This window comes from Lissotriton helveticus, chromosome 3_1 (genome assembly GCF_964261635.1).
Source record: "Lissotriton helveticus chromosome 3_1, aLisHel1.1, whole genome shotgun sequence".
Classification (NCBI taxonomy): Eukaryota; Metazoa; Chordata; class Amphibia; order Caudata; family Salamandridae; genus Lissotriton; species Lissotriton helveticus.
In genome coordinates, this window is record NC_136061.1 from 1921017320 (window position 1) to 1921044017 (window position 26698).

The following is a 26698-nucleotide window of genomic DNA, read 5'->3' on the forward strand; positions in this document are numbered from 1 at the left end:
ACTTGCGCATTTTGGGGGTTCCTGAGAAAAGCGAGGGAGAAGACTCGTACCTTTATGGTAAACCTCTTTCGGGACTCCCTCTCAGAGCTTTCCAACTGGAACTGGGACGCCGAAGTCCAGCGGGCCCATCGTATGCCTCTACACCTAAGAACTCCTGCCAAACCTGGAGCATACCCGAGGGCTATCCTAGTATACTTTGGCAATTTTTTGCTCAGACAGGCAGTGTTTGAGAAGGCCAGACCCAAAGCAAAGCATACCTCCAAAGGCATCACATACTTTTCACGTCCCGATTTCTGTCACACCACCGTCGAGAGAAGGTGGAGGCTGCGCCAACTTATAAAACCTTTCCAGGACAAAAAAGCAACGGTGTATCTCAACAATCCTGCACGCCTCAGGGTTATTTACGAGGGCCAGACAAAGTTTTTTGTCTCTGAGATTGTGGCACAAGAATATCTTGACAGCCTGAAATAATCCTATTAACGAATGCAGAAGAATAATATTCTTTTTCTAAATTTATGATCAGTGGAAGGGATTTAACTTCAGCCTGACGACTAGTTGATATTGAATGCTTTGAACGCTGTCTGCCAGTATTAATGTTGGCATTTTGAGGGGCTGGCGGGTCACTAATTGTATAGTATCACACGAGGTGTTGGTCACATATACAGTATTAGCCAGGATAAGCACTCTGAATGATAGCGCGTATGATTACTTACTATAATCTACAATATTAACTAAAGAGCTCTCTTGATTTTTTCTTTTTTTTATCTCTCCCGCATATTGGTTGGGACCTGATAGCGGGCTGCACCCCCATCACATTTAGACTCTAACGGAGTCTTTTTGCCTTAATTTGGGAGGAAGTGGGGAGGGAACGGGTGGGTTGAGCAAGGGGAGGCTGGGTGGGAAGGGGAACAGAACAACAAAAACGAAAACAACTCCATGTCAAATAAATCGCACAGTGAGCATCCGTAATATGATGAGTCACAACAAAGCAATAACAAATAACAGTATAAAATGTATGGGGGCAAGAATCCTGTTCAAAGGAAGTAATGTGTTTATTGATAGACTAAAGGGATCAAACTATTTTGATTCATAGGGAGGGTAACTATTTGTAGTTGGAATGAAGCAGGGCTACATGATAGAGATAAACGGGGGGCGGTTGTTCGAGATAATCAAACGGAACTCTTCAGACATTATATGTCTTCAAGAAACCCACCTACCCTGGGAGAAACGAAATGTACTCAAAACTCAAGGTTATAGCGTTCTGGCAACCACTACCCAAACGACTAATACCAGGGGGGGTAGCCATATTAGGTAAGAACCATTTAGGGAAACCTATACGCCAAGCTCTGGATCAACATGGCACATGGGTAATAATAGAGCTCTCTCTCGGGGTAACCATCTGCTCAGTGTATGGCTCAAACCTAGACGATCCCTCGGTCTTTGAGAGTCTTGAACTGGAGCTGGCTAGTTGGCCCGGCCCACTTCTTTTTGCAGGAGATTTCAATATCGCACTTGGCTCTTCCTATAATGACCTAACTAAGCATAACTACTCCGGTCAGAAACCAAGAGTATTTAAGGCAATCAGCTCACTCACAACCAGCCACAATCTTGTTGATATTTGGTCCCTTAAACATCAGGGGGACCCCGGGTACACATTCTTTTCACACCCCCATAATAAATATACCAGAATCGACAATATATTTACAACTAGACATATTTCGGGTTTAGCAGCTATTATTAAATATCCTAAGCTAATCTCGGATCACAACGCCCTGGCTCTCACTATTAATATAACCTGTACTACCAGAAAACCATTTATCTGGACGTTTGATAGAAAATTATTGGTCAATAGTGACTATATTAATTTTATCAGAAAATGGGCTCAGAGCTACTTCGATATAAATCGGTATAGCTCTCCCAGAAATATTGTATGGGATTGTTTTAAAGCGGCTCTTAGGGGGGAGACTCTAAGCTAAGTAGCAAGAATTAAGAAGCAACAGACCTCTGAATATACCAAGAAAATAGGGGAACTAGCCAGATTAGAAGCTGCTCACACAACTCTAACTGCACAAAGAATAGATGGGTCAAGCCTACTTCGCCAGATATTAATTCTTAAAACCGATTTAAACAAGGGATTAACTCAGAAGTCCGCCGAAACTTTTTAGAACACATCAAAAAAATCTCTACGAAAATGATGAAAAAGTTGGTAAACAACTAGCTTTACGAACAAGACAAAGGGCCTCCTATAATGCAATCTCATCTATAAAAGAGAATGACCAAGAATATATTCAAACAGAAGATATAGTGGAGGTGTTTCAACGCTATTATCAAAATTTATATCAAAATGATATTGCTCCCACTAGTGAAGATACTAAAAAAATTCTGAATGACTTTTTAACCTGTACAGATAATAGTCTAGATAATACTACTAAGCACGATCTTGAAAAGGAGATCACACTAGCAGAGATTGAACTTGCACTGGCAGAATTGGCCCTGGAGAAAGCAGCAGGTCCAGACAAAATACCGCTGGAGCTATACAAGATTTTAGGCAAATTTATACTACCTCTGCTACTTGATTTATTTCTAGGAATACAATGGAGTGGAAGTACACCCGTATCTTGGAAAGATACAAATATTTTTATTTTTGCCAAAAAGGGAAAACCCACAGATTCCCCTTCATCCTACCACCCAATCTCACTGATTAACTCTGATTCGAAATTATACGCATAAATTTTGGCCAACCGGCTAAGGGGGGTCATTGCGCATCTGGTCAGCCCGTGGCAACATGGCTTTATCCCAGGGAAGGGTACCACTGATCATATCCGCAGAACAATCTCATTATTTGATATTATGTCAGCAACGGGCGGCCAGATGTCAATGATTCTTCTCGACGCCGAGAAGGCATTCGACAGAGTTTCGTGGGATTTCATGTGGGCTATTTTAGAACACTATAACTTTGGGTATCGCTTTATTAAATCACTTAAAGCTATGTACGTCGACCCGAAGGCTAAACTTCAAATCATGGGGTACGAATCGGGCACCATTAACATATCAAGAGGAACTAGGCAGGGCGGCCCGGGCTCACCGATATTATTTGCCCTTTACATCAACCCCCTGATACTAAAACTACTATATAATACCAGAATTAAACCAGTGGTGACTGGATTATATGAAACAAAAGTTTTAGCCTACGCCGACGACGTCGCAGTTCTAACACCAGACCCAGAGGTGGCCATTGCTGAGATTGAGGCGATTACGCATTTGTTCGGATCCTACTCAGGATACTCCCTCAACAAAAGCAAAACGGTCATATTATGTACAGGAAATATACAATGTATGAACATCAGAAGAACTGAAATAGCCACTTATTTAGGGGTTTGCATAACCACTGAGGTTCAAAATATTACGAAACTCAATTATGAACCTCTAATTAACTCAGACAGGACTTAAGAGTAAATAGTCTTCATCTATCTATTATAGGGAGGGGGAACTATATTAAAATGACTGTTTTTCCTAAGATATTGTACCTATTTCGTGCAATCCCTCTATTAGTTGAAGGCAATTTTATTAAAGTCCTGGACTCCCAGATTTCCAGATTTGTCTGGCAATACGGTAAGATTAGGAGGTCACTCAAATTTTTATCCTTACCATATGACAGAGGGGAACTTGCAATTCCGCAATTACTCCTATACTTTTGGGCAGCCTTTCTTCAACAACTCGCTCCAATGATTAATCCAGCATCCAATTTGGACGAGTCAGACATACCCTCAGTATATGAACTAGCCCTTGGTCACAGAGCCAGAGGATTACTCTTAAAACAACTCGAGCCCAGCTATTTCAAAAAAGTTAAATTTAAAATTATCACTGGTGCATGGAAAGTCTGGTCAAAAATTGAAAAGCATATGCAAATCCCTAAATTAAACCGCTATACCCCGCTCGGGCGCTCATCTCTGCTTCCACAAAATGTGAACGATATGATATCTACTAGCTGGGAAAGCAAGGGAATAATCTCCCTTCTAGATTTTTTAGGCACAGATATGAAGTCTAGCTTTTATACCCTTCAGAATCAGTTTAATATACCTGTGACGGACTATCTAAAATTCTATCAAGTAAGAGCTGCCGTAAATTCTAAAATGTCTACTATAAGCTGGGGCAGAGTACCTCTTATCGAGAACATCCTCAGGCCTTCCAATAGAATTGGCACAATATACACCCTCCTTCATGAAAAAATGCCTGACGATTTAGACCACACTGAAACTCTATGGACAAGTAAACTTGATAATCCAGACGTTGACATTGATAAGGTCTTAGCATTGACATCACAATTGCTACTCTCCACGAGTCTAAAAGCACAACTTTATAAAACAATATACAATCTTTACTATACCCCAGAGAAATTGTACTTGTGGGGTAAAAAATCTAATGATCACTGCCCAAGGTGTAATTATGGACCGGCCACGCTTCTGCATATGTTTTATGAATGTAATAAGCTTACACTATGTAAGAAAATGATATGGGAATTTTGGGAGGAGGTTTTCGGACGAGAACTTCCTGTATCACCCACTATTTGCATGCTTGGGTATGATAGCACGTTAAAGTTAAATCCGAATGAGGAGGCTATTCTTTTTATTGGAACTGCGGTATACAGAATTATACTTGCTGCACGATGGAAAGATAGTGATTCTCCGAGTTTCCAGATGTGGCTAACTCGTTTCCTAAGTGTATATAATCAGGAGACAGCAATATATGCCACCAGGGGCTTGAAATCCAAAAGACGAGGCGAAAAAATCTGGTCCCCAATCACCGCTTGGAGCGATGCAGTAATCTCAGTTTGAATGTCCTAAAATTTTATGTCTGACATTATTTGATGCCCGCATTATTTTTTCTTTTTTTTTTCTCTTTTTTTTTCTTTCTTGCTTGTTACCTAGGCTTAAGACATTATTTTATTACAAGTGTTTTTTGCATTTATTTTTATGCTCTCTTTTTTTCTGTTATTCCGGTGGGTAACGTATATCGTTTGCTGTATTGGAGTTGTTTTCAATTTAAAAAAAAAAGAAAACAAAGAATCATCAATCTTGCTTTCAAGCTTCCGCAAATATTTGCATCAAATCAGAGAGCATTCAGGGAGCATTATACATAGCCTCATATTGCTAAACTTTGAAAACGTGTGTACACATTTTTATACTGGAACCACTGTCAGTAGTGCAATCAGAGTTTACAACATTTATTTAAGCACTTACCCTAATAATAAAGGCTTTCAATTAATGAACCATAACAACAAGTTTGAACAGCATTAACATATGGAAACAAATATTACCTTAACTAAAGACAATGCCCTTCCCTGATCCATAATGTGGAACTGCAAACTGGCAGCCAAAGTATTTGTGCTGCAGGGGGTTGGGCCTACTTGTCCTAAGGACAAAATACATATGAAAACGTGTTGCCCTTGACCGCAAGGCTGTAGGAATTCCACATCCCTGATAATTATAAGACATATATATATAAACAATCAGAAAAAAGGAGCTTTTCTGAAGCATTAAGATAAACGTCTCTACCTCAAGTACACCAAAGATAAGAGTAGGATTTTGGCCAGCCAAATAAATTCACACTGAACAAAAAGTCAAATAACTACAAACTGAGAACTCTGGAAAATTGATAAGGATAACAGACAATATATCTAAACATTATCCAAGCCTTTATGAAAATGGAAGAATCACCTTCACTGCGGTTGTAGGTCTCTTAATTCTTGCAATTCTTCCTTCCATAATGGGTGCTAACACTGGCACTCCATTCAGGGAGAAGGGTAAAAAGTTTCTCCAAGACATGCTGTTACTTTAAGAATGTTTCAAAGTAAACCGATCGCGAGTGTCCACTTTTCCTGCAGACAACCATGATGTCTATCTGTGTCTTGCCTGCTCTCCTAACCTAGACCACCGATGAATTTTCTGCCAATTTTCTGCCATCAATTATTGAAGGGTATCATTTGTTATTGAATGGGTGGGTGATGTTATGTAGAGAGAACAGAACTGAAGGTACAGGAATCATCATGAACACGTTTATATTCAGTTACTTCTGCTCTACCTCTTTTCCACACTGGTTAGGCACTCAATTCCACTGCCCCTCTCACCCCCCAGCATACTAGGTAAGTAACACATAATATATTCAGGCAAGTCTTCAAGCAATTGGGTTAGGCCATAAGTCCGGACTAAAAGATGTCCCTTTGCAGGAAGACGAGTAGACTGAGTAATCCATAAAAAAGGGCATACAGGTATTGTGAAGATGTATGCCCTACACATTTCTTCCAAGTGCACATGCCTTTGAAAAGCCACTGATGTTTCCTTTACTATAGTGCAACGAGTGTGGATTTTATGAAAGAGTGAAAGAAACAACCGGATGTCAAACTTTCCTCTGATAATAGAGATCCTGGTTGAAAGTGTGAACTAATAATGTCTTACTTAAACTAAAACTCAGTTAAAACCTTAGAAATAAAGAGAGAACTAGTCAGAGTACAACTTTGTCTTAAGGCAAGACCAAACACTGATTCATCAGAGACAGCTCAAAGACATCCAAATTTTATTGGCAAAATAATCCTCCAAAACAAGGCTGCTTTCCATGTCACAAGGTAAATATTACATACAGTTAGAAGTTCAAATGATTCATGCATAAATAAAGGAAGGTCTAGATTGTGATACCATCAAGGAGCAGGATAGGGAAATAGAATATGGAATTGCCCCTACCTACTTACTCCAGGCTTATTCAGACAGGCAGTAATAACAACATAACATTTCTAGGTGTGTGTCAGGATTATTGAACGATTACCAGAAAAGAGTCAAAATCAGGACACCAGTGAGTGTGCTTTGTTGCACACCGGTCTTCGGAAATACCCATCTGCAGAACACAGACTGAAGAAATATTTGATGCATATGCTATGGTTCAACCGTGCTCGGTTTGTCTGCCTGGATAAATACTCACCCATTTCCACAGATAACCAGCTAACTGGCATAGACAGTAAAATGTAACGCCCACTTCTTGTTCAAACAGAACATGGCTGCTGTGCTGTCTGCAAGGATGCAGCCATTCTTTCTCTTAAGGAAGGCAGGACTCACTGTACTATACATAACAGATGACCATAAGGTATAAACCCTTGAGGAGGGCAGGTATCCCAAACAACCAGGAAAGAGAGTCCAAAATCCCTTTAGATGGGATTGTTCTTTGTGCGCAGATCTCTTCAGTGGTTCTAACAAAGAGTCAGACATCGATGCAAGGGTCTCTATTTGGACATGAACCAGAGAAACTGAATGGATGCCGGATGCCACTGTGGTATATAAATAAATAATACCGGATCTATTTTTGAATGAATGAATGAATAACAGATAGCTCAATAAATAAGAGTCAAAATTCGAGGTAGTAGGAGTTTTGCAGGTTTATTACAGCATAAGGACAGGAACAGGACAACCTGCACAGAATAGGATGGCAAGCCTGGCAGCGCTGCCGTGGTCAGGGTCTAGAATGGCTCACCAACAGGATCGGGACTGGGAACACTTTTTAATAACAATACATGAGCATATATACATAACGTGAACACATAGCATTACATTGCAGTAGGCGTAGCAGTGGGTGGAGCAAGAGGCATGACGCGAAACAGTCGCGAAAGATAAGGGCTAAAGAGGGTGTAACTGGGTGTGCACATAGACATGTGATGCAAATGTAACAGAATATGTCATGAATGGGCGGAAACATTGGAGGGGGCTACCTAAGGAGCCGGGACCTCTAACCTGGTGGTGCGCGCAAACTTGGCAATGACGTATTACTAGGAGAAGCTGGGGGCTATGAACTCTGTGCTAGGAGCAGAGACTAAAGTCTGGAGGGTCGGAGCGACATGTACCTAAACCCTATCTGGTATCTAATGTTTAGGGAACATGTTGATATGAACTAGAAGTCATGAGGGGAAAAGCTAACAGACTCTAAGGCTAGAGCATGCATTTATTCTACATGTAGTGCGTGATGAAGAATATTAAATGACCATTAAATACAGTATTTCTCTTATCATGGGGCCGAATAGGCTAGACAATGACGGAAACTATTGATGCGATTCAGTAGCTTAGGAATGCAGGGAAGGAGGACTAAACTGATAGCTGGAATCATAACATAGTCTTGGCAGGCTCAGAGGCAGAGCCAAGCTGCACCGGGCACTGCGAGGCAGGAAGTAAGCGAAAGGTCGAGGATACAGGTGGGGGCTGTATCCCTCCTCAGCGAGGCTTCAGGAGACAGGAGCTGAATCTGGTGTCCGGGCCCTGTTGAGGCCTAGAAACGGGGACTTTCAATGAATTAACGTGCACACTGAGAAACGTGGCAACATAACTTTACATAGGCCTGATACTCATATTACTCATGAGGACTGGGAGATGACATACCAGAGGTGGACACAACTATAATTGCGTCTTGAATCGGACATGGGGAATAACATATGCATATTGGTCATGCACACATAACATATGATGGATGACACGTAGGGACATAGAACATGACAAAATTTACTTTTCCACACCACGAGGACTTGAAACCTCAAAACTGCCATGCCAATATGCCGCAACTTGAAAAGAAATATCCAATTAATTATGTCAATGCTTCGTCTCCCTCCCTCTTTCTCTCTTTAGTGGAGGACAGGTCAGGTCCTAGAAAAGTGTTAAGTAAGAACCCAATAACGTTAAGCTATTGACAAAGAGTTATCGGAGCAATGTTAATTGCATCAGACATCATAGCCGCACTCCCGATGGGGTTTGGAATTCTCAGAATGGATAGGCAGTTGGGGAGAGGGGGAGGAATCGCTATAATTTATAAACAGGTGCTCGTATGTACCTTACGGCCCACAGATATTGTGGATAGTGAGACCGGCTTCTTCTCCATCTCTGCGTCCCACAATCATATTCTCAAAGGTTTCTAGACATATAGACCGCCAGGGCCTGGGGCACGGTTTTCAGCACATCTGATTGATAGCCTAACGCAACCTGCCCTGAGATATGAAAGACTTCTCCTACTGGGAGATCTAAACCTTCATCTTGACGACCCGATTAACAGGGAAGCAAAGGAGCTTCGGCAGGAGTTAGCCGGAATCCAACTAATATTAAAATCTGATCTGCCTACCCACTGCCATGGCCACTTTTTAGACCCAATTTTTGCGAACTGGGACATGCTGGTTGTTGCCCACCCAACCCCCGTGACCTGGTCAGACCACTATCTAGTCAGGTTTAGAGCGGTAGTACCTGAACTCACAACACAGGGTGAGAACAGCACCAAAAACATGCGCCGGAAATGGGCAAAATTCACGAAGGAGGCATTTAACAAGGCCTTTGCCGAGGGTGGACCACCCAGTGGTGAGGGAGTGGAGATAGCCTGTGAGGTATTAGACAGGCGGATTATTGAAGCCCTAGACTGTACGGCACCGTGGGTGCATTACGCCCCTCGGAGACAATCTAAATCCGCCCCGTGGTTCAATGATGAACTTCGGGGCAAGAAATCTGAATGCAAACACCTGGAGAGGATGTGGAGAAAAAGCTTCTCCGAGCTGGAGAGAAATACCTACACGACTAGTCTGAGGGAATATCATGCCTTAATAAGAAAGGCCCGTAAAGACTACTACTGTAATAGAATTGAGGGAGCTGATAATTCCATGAAGGAACTGTTCCTGGTATATAAAGAGCTATCGGACCTGTCCAAGCTAACCACCTCCACGGAAATGGGATCAGTAGAATCTTGCAATCAGATTGCAGAGTTCTTCGCCAATAAAGTGCGTAAGATCTACGCCACCTTTCCGGACACAGCTAGGGAAGGATGCTACACTAATGTCACCCCCACTCACCTGGACAGGGATCACCTTACAGTATTTGAGGTCCCCTCTCGGGAGACCCTATGCCAGATTGCTGGTAGTATTAAATCAGGCTCCCCATCTGACCCATCACCCCCCCAAAACACTCCACGGTAGTGTGGAAATACTTGAGCCACACATTAGACACTTATTAGATCTCTCCTTTGCTTCAGGACAGGTGCCCAAAGCATGGAAAAAGGCAGTGGTTCTTCCGCTAAAAAAAAAACCCAACATCAGCACGGAACAACTTGAGAACCTGCGACCCATTTCTCTTCTCCCATACTTCGCAAAGATCGCGGAAAAAGCCGTTAATAAACAGCTGTCGGCATATATTGAGGCCAATGGCCTATTCCATAACTCCCAATCGGGGTTTCGGGCTTTCCATTCACCGAATCAGCCCTTCTTCTATCTACTGAAACCCTGAGGAAATATGTGGATGAGGGCCAAACAGCGGCACTGATTATGCTCGATCTGAGTGCCGCCTTCGACACCGTAGCTCATCACACCCTGCTACGGTGTCTGAAGATGGGAGGAGTGGTGGACAAAGCGTGGAAATGGTTGGAATCATTTCTATCGGGCCGCAGCTTCCAAGTAGCACAGGGACCCCTTCGATCCAAAGAAATTGGACTTAAGCAGGGTGTACCACAGGGATCCAGCCTTAGTCCCAACCTTTTTAATCTGTATGTGGCACCTGCTGCAGACATCACTGACAGGTTCGGGGTAGAAGTGGTGTCATACGCAGATGACACGCAACTGATGGTAACCTTGACACAGCCCAAAGAGTTATGCGCCACCAATTTCAACACGTGTATGCAGGAACTTGCAGCTTGGATGGCCGATAACTGCCTTAAGTTAAATGGGAACAAAACGGAGGTGCTGATTGTGGGTAGGGCTCCCTCTGTGTGGACTTCGGCATGGTGGCCCACCGCACTGGGTGAGCTGCCCACTCCCAGCAACTCAGTGAAAAACCTAGGGATCTCGCTGGATAACAAACTCACATTTGAGAACCAGACCAAACAAGTGGCAGGCACTTGCTTTGGGATGCTGAAGGTCCTTAGGAAAACCCTGGACGTTTTGCCACAACAGGCTAGACAGACCTTGATCCATGCCTTAGTTACATCCAGACTAGATTATGGAAATGTTCTGTATTTAGGAGCCAATACTAAATGCATACAGAGGCTGCAACGCATACAAAATGCGGCAGCCCGCTTAATTCTGATGCTCCCAAGGAGGGCGTCAGCTAAGAAAGCACTCAAAGCTCTGCATTGGCTGCCTGTCAAAGAACGTGTGGTCTTTAAAGCACTCTGTATAGGCCACAGGATCCTTCAGAAGAAGGGCCCCACGTACTTGCATAATCTTCTGGACCCCTACCATCCTACCAGATCGCTGAGATCAAGTGGAACCGGGCTAGTCCAGGTACCTAGATTCCACAGAGCTAGAATGGGAGGGCGATCTTTCAGAGTATTGACCTCTACCCACTGGAACAGACTACCTCAGTGGCTCCGACTTGAACCATCAGAAGCGGTTTTCCACAAAAAGTTAAAAACCTTCCTGTTTCCGAGAGACTAATGAAGGTAGTATAGCCTGCCCAGCACTCTTGCTTCTAGACCGGTCAGTCAGCAATACTCAGCGCGTGGACACACTAGCTAGTGTAACCAGGCGCTTTACAAACTAAAATAAAGGTTTATGGGAATTATTATGATGAGTGCTGCATGGCATCTGAAGTTTTTTGGCTATGTCCTTCAAAGACTTTTATGGCATTATAGTCTCAACATAATGGTAATGAGGGAAGGCCTTTAAAGAGAGCAGTTTCATACACCTAACTGGAGTTTAGCGGAGGCCACATGTGAATAGCAGCACTGACAGTGCTAACACAGGTAATCAATGTTATTTGGTGATGGAAACATCACAGCAGGCTTCTTAGAGGCCTACATATATTACTAGTCTTTTTGGTACCACGCCCAAATGTGTGCCAGACTGTCCATGTGAAATGTGAATACTAGATTAAATTTGCTGAAGTGATAAATTAGAGCAGAATATCCCAGTAATTCTGTGATCAATTAACCATTTTCTTGACCTGGAACTGGCTTGGTAACTCGCAGAAGCTGTTGTATGAAGCAGTAACTCCAAGCTTGCTTTATCAATTTTACAGAGCAGGGGGTATAAAAGAACAGAATACCTCTACTACAATATTAGATTTCCCAAAGAAAACAATTAACTTTGAGACGGAAGAACCAGAGAAGGAATTCAGACAGAGGGGTTTATGAAGTAATACAGTCAGTTAACAGACATTAATAAAAGTTCTTCTACCAAATACTTGCATCATGTACTGGACTTTCACAGAAAATAGTCAAACGAATGGACATTCAAGGAGACGGTTACAAAATTATTGGTCAGTGGAGCGTAGTGCTTCAAGACAGTCAAAGTCAAAGTCAAAATTCAGCTTTATTCGGTTAAAAATTTTAAAACCATCAAAGCATACACAGTAAATTCCTGTTAACAGTCAATCATGTCACTGGGTCCTAATTACACAGCAAAATATTTTACAGTAAATATATTACAGTATAAAATGGTGAATACATATATACAATGAATAAGTTTGTCCCGAACAGAGTAATATTTAAAAATCAGACAACAACATTTTTCACATACAATTTTAAAAATTATCTAATAAATTACGTGCAAAAAGTGCAAAGAGGGGGATAATTATGGTAGCAGCATTTTCTTGCGACATCTCACAGCCCCTGTGATGTAACTCGCCACCCCAAAACATATCACGACAGATCCTAGCATTTGCAGATAAATCAAAGCTGGTCGGGCCTGTTCAAAATTACACCCTTTTAGTAATGGGATGATGAACTTCTTTCGCTGCAAATCATAACATTTACAAAAAAGGATCATATGAAGGTCATCTTGTTATCACACGGACATGGCCCCAACATCCCGCTTTTAGCAAATCCCCTAGGGAAAGATAACAGCCAAGGCAACAAACCATGTTGAAATCTTAGCAAAACAAACAGGTGGAATGGCTTATTTATGTATGTCAAGTACGGCTGGATCTCTCTCCCCGTGCTTAACATAACAAACTTTCTCACCGACGCTTTAGCCAATTCCACTTCTTCCCTCTGTACCTTCAACCTATTTAGATATTGGGATTTCACTGCCTTAATCATGATTTTACCTAAGGCCCTAGTGTTTGTATACAGATCAGGGCTACCCATTAGATCCGTTTGCATTTTAATATATCGGAACCATGGTATCGCCGAGGCCTTATCTAGGGACAGGCAATCCTGAATAATTAATTGATTTAGATTCGGTCCTTTCTGCGCCCAGATTCTCAGCCACCCTAATAGTGGCGCTACCGCAATCTGGTCCGAAATGTAACCCACTCCCAAGTCTACGTGCACATTAAAAGACGCTACGGATTGAGGGAGCGATAAAACCTTCCTAAAAAAGACGTTTTCTGCCGTTTGGATCTCACTTGAATTAGTGTAGCCCCACACCTCACTTCCATACAACGCCATGGGCAAACACTTAGCGTTATAAATTTTCATAATGGCTGGTATTGGCTTGCTGCCTAGATGTTTAGCAGAGCCCAACAGGGCCCCTGTCGCCCTCGCTAGTGTGTTTGTTTTCAATGCACGCTGCGTGACCCATGACCGTTTATCATCAAAAACTATACCCAAGTATGGGAAGGTGGGTACTTTACTGAGTTCCAACCTCTTGCAGACAAACACTGCCCCTTTCGCCCGTCTACTGCCTAGTGACATCGCATGTGACTTTTTAAAATTAGTTTTTAAATCTAAGGAGTCCATAAAATTAATGAAGCAGTCTAATAGGGATTGTAAACCTCGTGCAGTCCTGGCAATTAGTACAGCATCATCTGCATAAAGTAATGCAGGTATCATTTTATGACCAATTCTGGGGGTGTCCGTACATAATAAAATCAAAGCTTCGCCCAACTTATTTATATAAAGTGTGAATAATAGAGGAGCAAGGATACAACCTTGCCTTACTCCTCGTTTTACCGGCCAAGCATCTGTCAGACTCCCATCCTCATTGTAGCGTACTGCTGCACTTGCGTCTTTATGCATATCCGCTAGGAAGGATATCAGCACCGGGTCCAGTCCTATATCTGACAGAGCACTCCAGAGTTTGTCAGTTTACAAGGTTGAAAGCAGTGGACAAATCCATAAAAGCTAGATGTATGTCCCCCTGCTTTGCGACCGTGTACTTACCTATGAGAAGATGTAAGTTGAGGCACTGTCCTACAGTGCCTCTTCCCTTTCTAAACCCGTACTGTAGGTCTGAAATGACTGCGTTCACTTCCAGCCAATCTGTCAGCCGTTCCAAGACTACTTTCCCCATTATTTTTGCAGCTGAGTCCAAAAGAGAGATTGGCCGATAACATGCCGGATCCTCTCTTGAACCTTTTTTAAATATAGGCACAATGACTGCTTTACCCCAAGACACTGGGAGACCCACTATAGTAGCTGCATTAAAAACCGAAGTTAAAACCTTTGCCCATAAATGAGAATCTGCTCTATAAAGATCTGCCGGAACCCCGTCCGGACCGGGTGCTTTCCCATGTGCCGTGGACTCAATGGCCTTCAGCACTTCCTCTTCTAAAAACACTATCTTCCCTAACTGAGTGTGATCACTTTGATACGCGGAAGATAAATCATCTGTTCCACTATAGAGGCCTCCGTAATGCTCCACCCACTTATCTGGAGGAATAAGGCAATCCTGATTTAAGTTTTCTGTCTCATTAAACAAGGGGCTATTTATTACTTTCCAAAATTGAGTGCTACTTTTCAGTACACTCACTTTGGTCAGTTCCTCCCATGCCATGTCTTTCAACTCCAATTTTCTTCCTTTAATTGCCTTTTTATATACCCTTCTAGCTTCCGCAACCTTCTGTGCATCCTTTCCAGGCTCTTTAAGAATCTCTAAGAGTGCCGCGTGGGAGTTGCTACAGGCTTTATTAAACCAATTCTTCAAATTCTTAGGCCTTGTTTTACTTTTCCTAGTCAGATTAACTGCTACCTGAGCTGTTATACGGTTAAAAGCTAAGAGAATCTCAGCAGGATCCGATTTACCTCCTAGGCAGGTAGCCAGATCCTCAGTGCTACTGCTGTACAGTTTTTCCAGAAAATCGCTAGGAGTGACCGCCTCCCACCGCACCCTGCAGCCTTGAGATTTGGGGGCTATGTTAGAGTTTGAGAACAATGACAGTCAACAATGTAAATATATAAAATTCATACAGAAAATTACTGCTCGACATACTGCCATGCTAGCTAAAAACATTACGAAGCCAATATCTGTATTCATTCAATAGAAAAGTGCAACGTAAGTGAATTAGTGATTCTTTCTGTTGTAAGCACAACCTATTCCACATGTTCCTGAGTGGGGCTTGTCAGACCATTTTGGCAACAGATCATAGGCAGAAAATAGCCCAAAACGTACTTGTAGAAGATTTAGTTTAAACAGCCCTTAAATGTTTCAGCCAAATAGTTTGGTGGCTAAAGGTGTTTATATCTATTCATTATTAGCCATGCATGGCTCCTTTTATTAAATATTTGATTAACATTAATAAAGGAAATGCTTTTTAATTGTTTGTTCAATGATGTTAAAAGCCATTAAATGGTAAAATCTTGCTTCCATAGCGATTCAGACTCCAATGCTCGAAGAGTCACAGTTAGTGATAGCCCCCAGGTAGTCATTCTTTCACCTCGATTGCTACTATTTCGAGATAAAAGCTTTAGAGTGGCCACTTTTGCCTGTCTCTAGAAGACTGTATATTTGAGAAGTGAGGCTTTCTAGGCCAGAGAAGCACTTTAAGGCAGTTTGCAGAGAAGTCATTAAAACATAGGAAACATTAAGGAGGTGAGGCCACCTTTAGAGGCAAGCTAAACCTACACATGGGAAAACGCACTGAATGAATTCACCTTTCTAATTACATAACCCAATCAATGCATGGTAAGAGAGTTTGCTTTCAGAGACAAAGTACCCAAAAATCAGAAAAGGCATGGAGAGAGAGCTGTACTTCAGATGCAAGGCATCTACAGATCAGCTAAGGTATGGCAAATGAGATTACTTTCAGAGAGAATTAGCTACAGATACGACAAGGCATAGAACGAGACTGCACCTTTAGAAGTTAGCTAGCCACGGGCAACTCAAACTTAAAGACTGAACTGCCAGCAAGTTTCCTCAGACATAATCTACTGTACAATGAGAAAGAACACCCTCATGCTTAAATACTTCAGACAATCAAATGGGCATGAGGAAACAATGTCTGGTTTGCTAACTATGCACTGTGTAATCTCTACTTTCATGATGGACCAGACGCAATGGGCATGGGCATTCATCTGCCGGACAATTCTCTCCAGGCTTAACATAATGGGTAAAGAAAAAGAAATGCAAAAACTAGGCAGGAAGAAAGTGGTCTCTCAACCATCTATATATAATATAATGAACAAGAATATCAAACTGCCCACCTCCAAATGTCATGCAATGGATTACAATGGTAAACTACCAGGTCAGTCCAGGTACATGATTCAACTGGGCAAATCGTTCTGTCACTACCATTAGGAAATGAGACTAAAACTGTCAGTCTCAGGCCCCAAAAAAAGCAGCAATGGGCAATGATAATAAACCAAAATCCCAAGCCCTCCAGATAAGATCCAGTGGGCTTTGCGACCTAACTGTAAGCATGTATGCCAAAAAGGGGACACTGTTCCTAAAGCAAGGTGCAAAAGTCACCCGTTCAAAACTGTGCAAAAAGTCACCCATTTAAAAACAAGGGAAGAAGATAGAAAGAAAGAACAGGGATCCTAGGTAACAGACCCCACTAGTGATAGGAAAACCATGTGGTTGTCCTCTGTTGCCCTCACACACCCCGAAAGGTGTCATGCTTCATCATTGGGCAGTTGCTCCTCGTAGGGCCGGCGCTGCAATTCCCTACGGGTCCCCCCGAAGGGTCTCTTTATCGGAAATCTTTTAATAGGACTGCCGGTTGATGCATGTGGGTGTGTGGGGTGTGGGGAATGGGTTTGTTCATATTCAATTGAGGGTAATAAATTGACGTGCAAGTGTGATATAAAAGTAGGGTCACCATGCAGCGAAGGTAAATAGGTGTACCCAGAGTAGTCTCAACTGCTAATTAAAATCTAGCCCCAATGGCATACTATGCCCTGGTATAGAACCACATAGGTCAACATGTTTCGCGCCTATATTGCCATAAGGATCGTTGGCGCTTCTTCAGGACCAGAACTATAGTGTGTAAAGTGCACGTGAAAGAAAACTAAAAATACCCTCACATAAATCAGGGCGGCGCAGTAACCTGTATGCCCAGCTTCTGGCTACAACTGCATGGTGGAACCGCTCCTGATCAGTACATAAATCAGGGCGGCGCAGTAACCTGTATGCCCAGCTTCTGGCTACAACTGCATGGTGGAACCGCTCCTGATCAGTACATAAATCAGGGCGGCGCAGTAACCTGTATGCCCAGCTTCTGGCTACAACTGCATGGTGGAACCGCTCCTGATCAGTACATAAATCAGGGCGGCGCAGTAACCTGTATGCCCAGCTTCTGGCTACAACTGCATGGTGGAACCGCTCCTGATCAGTACCCTCACATAAATCAGGGCGGCGCAGTAACCTGTATGCCCAGCTTCTGGCTACAACTGCATGGTGGAACCGCTCCTGATCAGTACCTGTGTTGCAGATTTGAAGTCCTACTTCTGAAGTAGTGGAATGAATTGAACATATCTGTATGCGGCGGCGGGGGCGTCATTCCACTACTTCAGAAGTAGGACTTCAAATCTGCAACACAGGTACTGATCAGGAGCGGTTCCACCATGCAGTTGTAGCCAGAAGCTGGGCATACAGGTTACTGCGCCGCCCTGATTTATGTGAGGGTACTGATCAGGAGCGGTTCCACCATGCAGTTGTAGCCAGAAGCTGGGCATACAGGTTACTGCGCCGCCCTGATTTATGTACTGATCAGGAGCGGTTCCACCATGCAGTTGTAGCCAGAAGCTGGGCATACAGGTTACTGCGCCGCCCTGATTTATGTACTGATCAGGAGCGGTTCCACCATGCAGTTGTAGCCAGAAGCTGGGCATACAGGTTACTGCGCCGCCCTGATTTATGTACTGATCAGGAGCGGTTCCACCATGCAGTTGTAGCCAGAAGCTGGGCATACAGGTTACTGCGCCGCCCTGATTTATGTGAGGGTATTTTTAGTTTTCTTTCACGTGCACTTTACACACTATAGTTCTGGTCCTGAAGAAGCGCCAACGATCCTTATGGCAATATAGGCGCGAAACAGGTTGACCTATGTCGTTCTATACCAGGGCATAGTATGCCATTGGGGCTAGATTTTAATTAGCAGTTGAGACTACTCTGGGTACACCTATTTACCTTCGCTGCATGGTGACCCTACTTTTATATCACACTTGCACGTCAATTTATTACCCTCAATTGAATATGAACAAACCCATTCCCCACACCCCACACACCCACATGCATCAACCGGCAGTCCTATTAAAAGATTTCCGATAAAGAGACCCTTCGGGGGGACCCGTAGGGAATTGCAGCGCCGGCCCTACGAGGAGCAACTGCCCAATGATGAAGCATGACACCTTTCGGGGTGTGTGAGGGCAACAGAGGACAACCACATGGTTTTCCTATCACTAGTGGGGTCTGTTACCTAGGATCCCTGTTCTTTCTTTCTATCTTCTTCCCTTGTTTTTAAATGGGTGACTTTTTGCACAGTTTTGAACGGGTGACTTTTGCACCTTGCTTTAGGAACAGTGTCCCCTTTTTGGCATACATTCATAATTTAGGAGCATGGATACTGGACCTTAAAAAGCTCCTTGGTCCCCCCCTCTTTTGTTGAATCGACCTAACTGTAAGCCCCAGACGAGTTCCAATAGGCAATACAAGAAATCTAACTGCCTGACCCCCATACATTATCCAATGATTATTGATAAAGAGCTGCTAGCCCTAAACACTCAGTCATCATCCAGTGGTAAATTGCCAACCCCGACACCATCAAGGTCCCAAAATTTGTCTCACCCTTTAAATGCCTGTTATTTGGTTCCTTTCCAAGCAGGACTTTCTTTAAGAAGATACTTGCTATCTTATATCATGAAATCAGAGAGTTGCATACAGTGCAAAGCTGCTCATGTTTTGTTATGTGAGCACTGAAAATGGGACTGCAATACACAATTTCACAATACAACTAAATTCAAATCCCCGTAAAAAGGCCTTTGACTAGCACTCGGTAATGGCCATGCTGCCTAGTGACTAAATAACTGTAGGAGTCCGAAAATAGCCAAGTCACTGTAAGGAGCAAACAATAGTTGCTATACCTGTGAGCGATGACAACATCATGGTCATTTTGCTGGCGATGTTTGGCCCTCAATCTCTATAGAAAATTATAAGTATCCTTAAACAGGTGCCCATTCAATCAAAATGGATGTACTTAATATACGAAGGAACAGCAAGAACTGGGTACTAATACATTAGCAATGTCACTGTACTTACCAGTAGGATTTACAGCTGCAGGAGCTGCCATGTCCTTGAATATGGAAGATCAACTTGAGAACCTAAGTCAGACAAAATAAACCAAAAGTTAGATAGAAATTGCATATTTGGCAAGGAGATGATAAGTTGAAATGGAGGATAAATTCAACAAGAAATTAAAAAAAGAATGCTGGCCACAGAGGACATGGAAATGTTACTCTGATGAAGGCCTCTGCAAATGAAAGAAACAGAGACAGTGAAGATTCGAAGAAGACTGAAACCTGTAGTAAAATGCAATGATTGTGTTCAGCCAACATAGAATGTGAAGGAAGAGTGTCGAAAGAGGTTAAGCACAATAAAAGCGTGCTGTTGAGAGGACATGAAATCTGAAGGAAATCATGATCTCTTGGCTATCATATGGGCAAACAGACTGCTTTATTTTATTATGGCACTCCCCTGCCCTATTTAGTTTTGAGGTGGTTGCAGTAGCCAAGCCTTGGGCTTGCAGGTCTTCACAAGAGGCTCATAACCAGAGGCTCATAAACAGAGGTTCTTCAACAGAGGCTCATAGACAGAGCACTTCAGTACTCCACACACAGTTTACCAAAAAGATATGTTCTACATCTCATAAGAGTGGTAATGGGTGACCAGATGACTCCTTATCAGACTGCAGCTTCCCATTTTGGAGAAACTGCCGCTGTGTAGTTATGGTTCAACTGCACTTTCTACTGAAAAGCTACTTTTTCATTTACTTTTAACTCTGGTCCATATGGACAATCTGCACCAAATTTGGCATTCGCAAAGTGTATCTAAGTGAAGGTCTGGCATGACACATTTTGTGTACTTCTGTAGAGGGTAAACATATTAAAAGGAAAAGGGGGGAATTAAAACAGTTGGTCCCCCATTTTAGCTCCTACAGGAAATTTTGCTCACCACTACAGCAACAAATGGTCACAGATTTAAACCAATCTTGGCATAATTGTAGAACTTCACTCAGAAAACGTGCCTTCTATGTTTTAGTGGAAATAGGTGCAATAGTATTTGCGATATTAGTGAGTAAATGGGGTGCTGGTTGAGCATGAAAGGTTTAAAACCTTGCATATTTTTGCCACGTATCCCAAAACCGTGATTTCAGTAAATCACATTTTGAACTTTTCAAGAAATGTGATTGGCTGATGAAGGCGATAAATAAAAAAAAAATTGGCATCTTGACAATCAAAATTTTCGGATGGTGGAAAAATATCCACAGGTTAGGGAAGGACTATGAGAGGTGCCCGATACAGGGGAGTACTTGGGCTCTGAGAGGTGAAAATGATAAAAAAAAATACATTTGCCTCAATGAAATCGAGATTTTTCTTAAAATCATGATTACAGAGCTGCCATACAGAGGTACAAATAAGTAAACAAATAATTTACTTTAAATATTCTTAACAATCGAGTTTTGTTAATTAATACGAGTGTAAAAAAATCATGGCGATCGAAGGCTGGCTGAAGACTCTGGTAGGGTGTTTATATGGGCGGCAGCAGGCCTAGCTACAGGCAAGGCCCCATGGCCAACCCCCACGGTGCACAGCTGTGAGTAGTGGAATTTATTTGCGGAGTTGGGAGAAAGGTCATAGGTCAGGTGCAGCACAGAATGGGTACATGGAAGGTGAATACACTACAAAAGAAAAAAAATTGAATTTCACTGAGAGAAACTCTTAAAGGTTAGTTATGATTCAGCAAACAAACCCGTACAGGCCCAGAAATGTACCAGTTATGGTAAGCAAAGCATAATGCATTTCAAAACTCACACCATTTGCCATACTCAGTACAACACCTTGCCAATGACACAGAAAAAACACACTGCTGTTTACCTTGAGCAAAACATGGCGGTGCATGAGTTATTGTGTGCACTGCATGTTGCACATCATAACTGACGACATTTTAGGTCTGTGTTTGCTGAGCTATAATTTAAAAAGAGCATTTGCAATGCAATAGGTTGCGCATTTACGCGAGTTTGAGCTGTTTACTTTGCAAATAACAATGCCCTTTATCTCTCTTTTTAAAACTTAAATAAAAGGCATGGTCATTTACAATTCCAATATCTTAAACTCGCGTAAATGCCTGCAGGTGTATGTGGCTGGGTGTATTCCCAGCCAGCAGTAGTCCATCTGCAGATGGATTTCTGTTGTTTGTCTGCAGTTGCTGTTGGTCATTGCCTAGTGTGCTTTCTTCTGTCTGTAGAGGAGTGTTTTTAAAGTGTACCTGAAGTTTCCACTGCTGAGTGTATTCTTGGTGTTTGTACGCTGTTGCTCCTTGTAGAGGGCAGGGCTGGGTTCTGTTTGCTGATGCTGGGTTTAAGTTTCATGTGGAATGGTGTATTTTACCAGTATCTAAAAGCAGTGGATGCCTATGCCCACTGTGCAGAGCTCCACAGAGGCGATAAGTCGGCACAGGGGTAATAGAGCCCTTTGTGTTGATGCTGCTCTGCTTTCGGCGATGCACTCGAGTGCCAAGGCACAAAGCATTTCCCGTGGAGCCTGGCAGTGTCATGCTGATGTTCTGGGTCGGACTCTGGCCATGGTAAATAGGGGCGCCCATCAAATCAGCGATCTACCCAAGGTGACACAAAAACGCACTGAAGCTCGACTTCAATGGCCTGGCCACTTTGCCACTGGATTGAAGCAAGCCGGGCTGAAGACGGCTGGAATGCCAGAAACCGGTCCTCGGAAGCTTGTTTCCGGTCCAGGAAAGACATGGTTTGGCAGTTCGGGCTGGACTGTTCCCATGAGGCACAGGGTCCGACTGATTTGCATATAGCCATGTCTGAACTGGGGTGGCAGAGTGGGCTAAAGAACGGTGATGGTTTAAACCCAGATCTTTTGACTGGGTGTGAGTGTTTGATTGATTCAGATGCTCCGTCCATCACCACCCCCTTTTGTACCGCTTTTGGCCGCCATAAGTGTGGCAGGGTATGCTCAGACGCGAGTCCCTTGCTCACTTTGCCACTGGATTCAAGCAAGCCGGGCTGAAGACGGCTGGAATGCCAGAAACCGGTCCTCGGAAGCTTGTTTCCGGTCCAGGGAAGACATGGCTTGGCAGTTCGGGTTGGACTATTCCCATGAGGCACAGGGTCAGACTGATTTGCATATGGCCATGTCTGAACTGGGGTGGCGGAGTGAGCTAAAGAACGGTGATGGATTAAACCCAGATCAGTTGACTGGGGGTGACTGTTTGTATTGTCAACGCTCCGTCCATCACCACCTTTGGTTTTTCTTGGTTCGCCCTAAGTTGGCAGGGTATGCTCAGACGCAAGTCCCTTGCTCACTTTGCCACTGGAGTCAAGCAAGCCCGGCTGAAGACGGCTGTAATGCCAGAAACCGGTCCTCGGAAGCTTGTTTCCGGTCCAGTGAAGGCATGGCTTGGCAGTTCGGCTGGACTGTTCCCATGAGGCACAGGGTCAGACTGATTTGCATATAGCCATGTCTGAACTGGGGTGGCAGAGTGGGCTAAAGAACGGTGATGGATTAAACCCAGATCTTTTTTCTGGGTGTGAGTGTTTGATTGATTCAGCTGCTCCGTCCATCACCACCCCCTTTTGTACCGCTGGTCAGGCAAGTAGGCATGGAAGCTGTCCTCCTGTATACTGGTAATTAGACATGGCTGGGATACAAGAACCTGCTGCCAAGCCGGACTGGTCAGACTAAAAGCCACAGCTAAATGTGTTACCACAGAGGGGCATGAGGGGTGTAATTTGTCAGCCCCCGGCTACGGGCCATCATGATTTTTAACACCTTACACATACAAAGCACCAGCAGTGCACCGCAATCTTGTCCAATCCCTACCCTGTGTGCACGCTGCTCTTGCAGAGCGCTTTGTTTCTCACCTGGCCATATCTTGTGCAATGACAACACACTGCAACTGCAGGGCTGCAGATACTTCCAGTGGCCCTGATAATAAATCCAGAGCTGTTCTGTGCAGGGAGCTCCAAAGTAGGTTTGGCCGGGCCTTTCAAAATCCTAAAACTGTCCCTGTCCGTTTGCTGTACACAGATGACCCTTCGTTTCTAGGCCCCATGCACACATGTTTTAAGTGCTGGAAGTATTGTGGGCAAGATGCCTAGCAAGGAAGGGACCTCCTCGGATTCCCCGAATACCCGCAGCCACGGACCACAGATGAGTAGGTGAATTTGTATTCTTTATTTGTAGTTGCTCGCTGCCATAGATGGTTTTAACCACGAGGGAGCTTGTAGAACAAGCGAAGCCGAAGCGGACCGCAATGAAAATAGAAGGAGACTGCAGCATCAGTGAGGCGAAACGCTCCCCTTTGCGTGGCAAAATAAATAATTAAATAAATAAACAAGCACGGCCAAAGCGGACCGCGCTGAAAATAAAAGGAGACTGCATTATTGAGTAGAGACGCTCCCTTTCGGCCAGAGGAGACACACATTTGCCCAAAGTTTTCACATCCATGGCCCGTCGGAGCGCGGTGTCCCTGAAGTGAACGCCGCAAAAATATAAATAAAATGAGCGCAGTTTCCCTAGCGAGCGCCACGCTCTTTGAAGTAATTAAAAAAATAGATTTTAGAGTGCATAGCGCTGCAGCATCGCCTACCCAGTAATAGAAGGAGACAATATAACCCCGCAAGGAAACAATCCAGTCCGGATGGGCCGTACCAAAAAGAGACAGGGCGGTAACAAAAGAGCCTCATTTTCAATTCGGGGCCAGCATTTAATATAAATGATGATGCCAGCCAATGGGAATGATGGGCGGGGCTTTAAGTCCCGTTCTGAAAGCTTATCGATGGCAATAAGCCTCGCAGAGCGGGGAGCGCATGCACGCTTCAGCGCTAGGTCTATGAAAACTAAAAAACATGCAAAAAAGGGATTCTGACATTAATAATTCCAGATTAAGCTCAGAATTATTAATTAAACTGAAATACATGGCAAATGCTGCTAAAGCCATGAGTATCTAACTAAAGTTCTTTACACTTCTGGGCTTTATTCACATTAAGTTGGTATGGCTTTAAAACTGACAGTGAGGCTTCTGGTCGAAGACGCAGATTCTGTTTTTCAGTCGCTATGTATGAGATAGAAAAAAAAAAACCTGTTGCACATTATAAAACTATTGAATGAGACCAAGGAGTTCTGAGACCAATTAAAGAAAGAGACCCACAGGTAATGTTTCTTTATGAGGAAATGAACCCCCCATATGACTTGCAAATAATTTTAATGCAAGGTCGTTGGTATTTCAATTCTTATACTACATGGCTGTACTATCGCTTTCACACAAAAAGCCTTAAACTTTGGTTTCTTGCTCCTTCATATAAATAGTAGATAAAGCTCCAGATATGTAAAATAAACACAAAGGACCTTATTACGATGTCGGGCGGACAACACCGTATCGGTATGAGAACCGCCTCACAATGGGTCGGCGGCCCCCCGTACCTTATTACAATAAGCTTGTCATAGCACAAGCTCCCACAGAGAAACCTGTGTTTGTGCAAATCCCTGCACTGTGTGGCAGGCACCTCATGATACTTGCCACACAGTGCAGGTATTTACAGGGGGGGCACCTTAGGTGCCCACCGGGCCCCCAACCGGAGGCCGAAGGGAGCCCTGCTAGGGGGCCCCAAAGTCGACTTTTGACAGGCTTTCCCAGGGAGAAGGGGCCCTGCTAGTGGCACCCAAAGTAGACTTTTGACAGGCTTTCCATTTCAGAAATCCCGGCATGGAAGGCCTGTCGTAAACCAACATTGTAATCCCGACAGCGGAAACGCAGTCCTATAGAGATTGTGTGCCATTTCGACAGGCTGACGGGCTCCTTGAGCCTGTCGGAATCTAGCCGGAATGACCGGCTGGTTTCACTTTCGACCGCCGGCATTGTAAGGCGGCGGTCGAAAGTGAAACCTACGATGTGAGTCGGAAAGCCTCAGACCTGGGGTCAGAAGCTTTCCGACTCACATCGTAATGAGGCCCTAAATCTTTAGTACAAAATTAAACACACTAGTAAATAATTAGTAATTTGTTGCAAAAATGTATCTATTATAGGCAATTTAATGTAAGCCACTTTCCACTGTCTACATTGTTTGATGAAATGGGGGCCAGATGTATGAAACACTGGTTGCAAATTGCAACCAGGGTGGAATTTTGCAAGTCGAGCTATGCACTAATAGGTGGATAAAAAAAAATCTGATTCGTAGCAGGCCACAAACCAACCTACCTCATCAATATTCATGCAGTAGGTTGCAAATTGTAAATCACTAGATTAGTGGCCATCGCAGAGATGGTGACCTACCAGGGTCACTGGATCACCATGTGTACAACTATATTTTAAAAAAATAAAAAATTCGAATACAGCTTTGTTAAAAAAATGTTTTACATGGTTTTAATTTTTACTGATACATATCATACTGAATCGCTATTTAGAATGGACGCCCTAAACACACGCCTTCCAAATAGCGAATTGTTATATCCTTCCAAGCCCCTTTTACAACTGGGTAACTTATTACCGAATTGCACAATGGATTTAGTGCATTCCAAAAAAAAATTAGTTGTGCAAACCCTATGATTTAGAGAATCTCCTTATGGTATGCAGCCACTAAATGGCTTTCGCTATTTCTGGCCCTAAGTTTTAAAAATAAGCTTGTTGTATTAAAGGTCTTCTTTCTGCTAATTACTGCGTATTTTAAGTAACCAATCAAAAGAGCAAAATAGCTATTACTCATTTTAATGGTTTAAAGAAAAGCTGTAATTCTGCTACTTGTCCTGCCTTTCACACAGTCTGTTGGCTCTGGCAGAAGGTACTGTGATGACACAACTCCACAAAAACAAGCATTTGCAATGCAATAGGTCTCGCATTATTAAAGTTTGAGCTATTGGCATTGATAAACAATGCAACACCAATAGCTCAAACTTTAATAATGCGAGACTTGTTGCACCGCTTTGCTCTGTCCTTTCTTTTTGCATGGCCAGATCTTCTCCGTACATCAGAGCGAATTTTAGAAGAGCACCTGTCCATTCGGTTATATGAGGTGCGAGTCTTACTCTCCACAGTTGCTATTGAAAGTTTTCTGACATCTGAAAAAGGAGGGGTGTTACTCTCAATATTTTCTAGTGCCAAACGAGGATGGCGATCTCTGACCTATTTTGACCTTCTTGCGAATTCAAAATGCTCATGCTGGCCTAGATTCTGTCTGCTCAGGTCTCGGGGACTGAATGGTGTCCTTAGACCTCCAGGACACATATTTTCATATACCCATCCTGCAGTCTTGCGAACGTTACCTGCAATTAAAGGTAGACCAAGAGCACTTTCAGTTTG

At 43.3% G+C, this 26698-nt stretch overlaps 1 protein-coding gene across 1 annotated transcript in view; it reads right to left on the minus strand.

Annotated features, from left to right (window-relative positions):
* ARNT2 (aryl hydrocarbon receptor nuclear translocator 2) overlaps window positions 1–26698 on the minus strand; it is a 677642-nt gene that overhangs the window by 587667 nt on the left and 63277 nt on the right. Inside the window, exon 2 of the mRNA XM_078682932.1 lies at window positions 19418–19479. The gene's annotated coding sequence lies outside the window, so the exon portion shown is untranslated. The remainder of the gene's footprint in view (window positions 1–19417; window positions 19480–26698) is intronic.